Source organism: Hemibagrus wyckioides, linkage group LG23, assembly GCF_019097595.1.
Source record: "Hemibagrus wyckioides isolate EC202008001 linkage group LG23, SWU_Hwy_1.0, whole genome shotgun sequence".
Taxonomy (NCBI): domain Eukaryota; kingdom Metazoa; phylum Chordata; class Actinopteri; order Siluriformes; family Bagridae; genus Hemibagrus; species Hemibagrus wyckioides.
In genome coordinates, this window is record NC_080732.1 from 157,501 (window position 1) to 164,753 (window position 7,253).

Here is a 7,253-nt window from a genome sequence, read left to right on the forward strand (position 1 = left end):
GGATTACAACATCACACCGCCTTTTAAAATAAAAGTCCTGCTGCGTGACACTGAATAAACCTTTCAGGCAACCCCCCCCCAATACACAACCCCAATACACACCATACAACCCCATACACACCCCAATACACACCATACAACCCCATACACACCATACAACCCCATACACACCATACAACCCCATACACACCCCAATACACACCATACAACCCCATACACACCATACAACCCCATACACACCATACAACCCCATACACACCCCAATACACACCATACAACCCCATACACACACCATACAACCCCATACACACCATACAACCCCATACACACCCCAATACACACCATACAACCCCATACACACCATACAACCCCATACACACCATACAACCCCATACACACCCCAATACACACCATACAACCCCATACACACCATACAACCCCATACACACCCCAATACACACCATCAACCCCATACACACCCCAATACACACCATACAACCCCATACACACCCCAATACACACCATACAACCCCATACACACCATACAACCCCATACACACCATACAACCCCATACACACCCCAATACACACCATCAACCCCATACACACCCCAATACACACCATACAACCCCATACACACCATACAACCCCATACACACCATACAACCCCATACACACCCCAATACACACCATCAACCCCATACACACAATACACACCCCAATACACACCATACAACCCCATACAAACCCCAATACACACCATACAACCCCATACACACCATCAACCCCATACACACCCCAATACACACCATCAACCCCATACACACCATACAACCCCATACACACCATACAACCCCATACACACCCCAATACACACCATCAACCCCATACACACAATACACACCCCAATACACACCATACAACCCCATACAAACCCCAATACACACCATACAACCCCATACACACCATCAACCCCATACACACCCCAATACACACCATCAACCCCATACACACCATACAACCCCATACACACCATACAACCCCATACACACCCCAATACACACCATACAACCCCATACACACCCCAATACACACCATACAACCCCATACACACCATACAACCCCATACATACCATACAACCCCATACACACCATACAACCCCATACACACCCCAATACACACCATACAACCCCATACACACCATACAACCCCATACACACCCCAATACACACCATACAACCCCATACACACCATAAAACCCCATACACACCATACAACCCCATACACACCCCAATACACACCATACAACCCCATACACACCCCAATACACACCATACAACCCCATACACACCATACAACCCCATACACACCATACAACCCCATATACACCATACAACCCCATACACACCCCAATACACACCATACAACCCCATACACACCATACAACCCCATACACACCCCAATACACACCATACAACCCCATATACACCCCAATACACACCATACAACCCCATATACACCATACAACCCCATACACACCCCAATACACACCATACAACCCCATACACACCATACAACCCCATACACACCCCAATACACACCATACAACCCCATATACACCATACAACCCCATACACACCCCAATACACACCATACAACCCCATATACACCCCAATACACACCATACAACCCCATACACACCCCAATACACACCATACAACCCCATATACACCATACACACCCCAATACACACCTTACAACCCCATACATACCATACAACCCCATACAAACCCCAATACACACCATACAACCCCATATACACCATACAACCCCATACACACCCCAATACACACCATACAACCCCATATACACCCCAATACACACCATACAACCCCATACACACCCCAATACACACCATACAACCCCATATACACCATACAACCCCATACACACCCCAATACACACCTTACAACCCCATACATACCATACAACCCCATACACACCCCTTATACACCCCCCATACACACCTCCTGGCCCCTAATACACACCATACAACCCCATACACACCCCAATACACACCATCAACCCCATACACACCCCAATACACACCATACAACCCCATACACACCATAAAACCCCATACACACCATACAACCCCATACAACCCCATACACACCATACAACCCCATATACACCATACAACCCCATATACACCATACAACCCCATACACACCCCAATACACACCATACAACCCCATACACACCATACAACCCCATACACACCCCAATACACACCATACAACCCCATATACACCATACAACCCCATACACACCCCAATACACACCATACAACCCCATATACACCCCAATACACACCATACAACCCCATACACACCCCAATACACACCATACAACCCCATATACACCATACAACCCCATACACACCCCAATACACACCTTACAACCCCATACATACCATACAACCCCATACACACCCCAATACACACCATACAACCCCATATACACCATACAACCCCATACACACCCCAATACACACCATCAACCCCATACACACCCCAATACACACCATACACACCCCATATACACCATACAACCCCATACACACCATACAACCCCATACACACCCCAATACACACCATCAACCCCATACACACCCCAATACACACCATACAACCCCATACACACACCATACACACCATACACACCCCAATACACACCATATACAACCCCATACACACCTCCCAATACACACCATACAACCCCATACACACCCCCAATACACACCATACAACCCTATTACACACCATACAACCCTCATATACACCATACAACCCCATACACACCCTAATACACACCATACAACCCCATACACACCCCAATACACACCATACAACCCTCAATACACCATACAACTATACACCTACCCCATACACACCCCAATACACACCATACAACCCCATATACACCATATACAACCCCAATACACACCCTAATACACACCATACAACCCCATATACACCTATACAACCCCATACACACCCTAATACACACCATACAACCCCATATACACCCCAATACACACCATACAACCCCATATACACCCCAATACACACCATACAACCCCATATACACCATACAACCCCATACACACCCTAATACACACCTTACAACCCCATACATACACCATACAACCCTCTATACACACCCCAATACACACCATACAACCCTATATACACCATACAACCCCATACACACACCCCAATACACACCATACAACCCCCTACACACCCCAATACACACCATCAACCCCATACACACCCATACACCCCCCAATACACACCATCAACCCCATACACACCCACACCATACACACCCTCATACACACCCTAATACACACCATACAACCCCATATACACCATACAACCCCATACACACCCCAATACACACCATACAACCCCATATACACCCCAATACACACCATACAACCCCATACACACCCCAATACACACCATACAACCCCATATACACCATACAACCCCATACACACCCCAATACACACCTTACAACCCCATACATACCATACAACCCCATACACACCCCAATACACACCATACAACCCCATATACACCATACAACCCCATACACACCCCAATACACACCATCAACCCCATACACACCCCAATACACACCATCAACCCCATACACACCATACAACCCCATACACACCCCAATACACACCATCAACCCCATACACACCCCAATACACACCATACAACCCCATACACACCCCAATACACACCATACAACCCCATATACACCATACAACCCCATACACACCCCAATACACACCATACAACCCCATATACACCATACAACCCATCACCCCAATACACACCATCCCCATACATACCATACACACCCCAATACACACCATACAACCCCATATACACCATACAACCCCATACACACCCCAATACACACCATCAACCCCATACCCACACCCCAATACACACCATCAACCCCATACACACCATACAACCCCATACACACCCCAATACACACCATCAACCCCATACCCACCCCAATACACACCATCAACCCCATACACACCATACAACCCCATACACACCCCAATACACACCATACAACCCCATACACACCCCAATACACACCATCAACCCCATATACACCATACAACCCCATACACACCCCAATACACACCTTACAACCCCATACATACCATACAACCCCATACACACCCCAATACACACCATACAACCCCATACACACCCCAATACACACCATCAACCCCATACACACCCCAATACACACCATCAACCCCATACACACCATACCACCCCATACACACCCCATGCACCATACAACCCATACACACCATACAACCCCATACACACCCCAATACACACCATCAACCCCATACACACTATACACCATCAACCCCATACACACCATACAACCCCATACACACCCCAATACACACCATCAACCCCATACACCCCATACACACCCCAATACACACCATCAACCCAATACACACCCCAATACACACCATCAACCCCATACACACCCCAATACACACCATCAACCCAATACACACCCCAATACACACCATCAACCCCATACACACCCCAATACACACCATCAACCCCATACACACCATACAACCCCATACACACCCCAATACACACCATCAACCCCATACACACCATACACACCCCAATACACACCCCAATACACACCATCAACCCCATACACACCATACAACCCCATACACACCCCAATACACACCATACAACCCCTATATACACCCCCCCATACACACCCCATACACACCCATACACACCCCATACACACCCCATACACACCATACAACCCCATACACACCCCAATACACACCATACAACCCCATACACACCATACAAACCTATACACACCCCTACATACACACCATACAACCATACACACACCCCAATACACACCATCAACCCCATACACACCATACAACCCCATACACACCCCAATACACACCATCAACCCCATACACACCATACAACCCCATACACACCATACACACCCCAATACACACCATCAAACCCATTCACACCATACAACCCCATACACACCCCAATACACACCATCAACCCCATACAAACCATACACACCCCAATACACACATACTCTAATACACATCAGCCCATACACCCCAATGCACACCATCAACCCCATACACACCATACAACCCCATACACACCCCAATACACACCATCAACTCCCATACACACCATACAACCCCATACACACCCCAATACACAGCATCCAGCCCATACACACCCCAATACACACCATACACACCCCAATACACACCATCAACCCCATACACACCCCAATACACACCATCAACCCCATACACACCATACAACCCCATACACACCCCAATACACACCATCAACCCCATACACACCATACAACCCCATACACACCCCAATACACACCATCAACCCCATACACACCCCAATACACACCATCAACCCCATACACACCATACAACCCCATACACACCCCAATACACACCATACAACCCCATATACACCATACAACCCCATACACACCCCAATACACACCATCAACCCCATACACACCATACAACCCCATACACACCCCAATACACACCATCAACCCCATACACACCATACACACCCCAATACACACCATCAACCCCATACACACCATACAACCCCATACACACCCCAATACACACCATCAACCCCATACACACCCCAATACACACCATCAACCCCATACACACCATACAACCCCATACACACCCCAATACACACCATCAACCCCATACACCCCATACAAACCCATACACACCCCAATACACACCATACAACCCCATATACACCCCCAACACACACCATCAACCCCATACACACCCCTAATACACACCATCAACCCCATACACACCCCAATACACACCATACAACCCCATACACACCATACAACCCCATACACACCCCAATACACACCTTACAACCCCATACATACCATACAACCCCATACACACCCCAATACACACCTTACAACCCCATACATACCATACAACCCCATACACACCCCAATACACCATACAACCCCATACATACCATACAACCCCATACACACCCCAATACACACCATACAACCCCATACACACCATACAACCCCAAACATACCATACAACCCCATACACACCCCAATACACACCATACAACCCCATACATACCCCAATACACACCATACAACCCCATACACACCATACAACCCCAAACATACCATACAACCCCACACACACCCCAATACACACCATACAACCCCATACACACCCCAATACACACCATACAACCCCATACACACCCCAATACACACAATACAACCCCATACACACCCCAATACATACAATACCTTATGCATTTTTATACACTAAATACTAAATAAGGGTACACAGAATAAAATGCACTTTATTTTAAAATATATATATATAAAATGCAGTATAGTTCAGTATGATTCAATATGATTCAGTATGGTTCAGTGTGATTCCGTTTGATTCAGTGTGATTCCGTTTGATTCAGTATGATTCAACATGGTTCAGTTTAATTCAGTATGGTTCAATAAGACACTGCAGTTATTTGCATTAGCATTTACCTGCTCGTTATTTACTGATCTAAATTTAAATCTTAAAGACTAAACCTTTGCATAATTCATAATTATCATTTAATTTTTTATATGTATATTTTTGTTTATGTTTCAGGTGAAACACAGTGGCATACACTCTCATCCCGTTGTTTAATCGTTTGAAGACTTTTATTTTGAAGAGTTTTCAACGAGCTGTTTAGGTGTAAAAGAATGTGCTGTGACCTTTAGTATATAGCAGAATAATCACACACACACACACACACACACACACAAAGGGAGAGAAAGAGAGAGAGAGAGAGCGCGCTACAGGAGTATTATGGGCATGAAATAATCTCTTTTACCCCTCAGTAGGGTTAAAGGGAGGGACTTCTGACTGCAGCCAGTTTTACACACTGCAGCTTTAATTTTGCACAGTGCAGCTTTAATTTCAGATTTGTATTTTTATACTGTAATAGGTAATCACTCTGTTGTAGGGTTCTCTGTAGAGTTCTCCACATAGAACCTGATGAACTTTTCTGGTTCTGGTTCTGTGGCT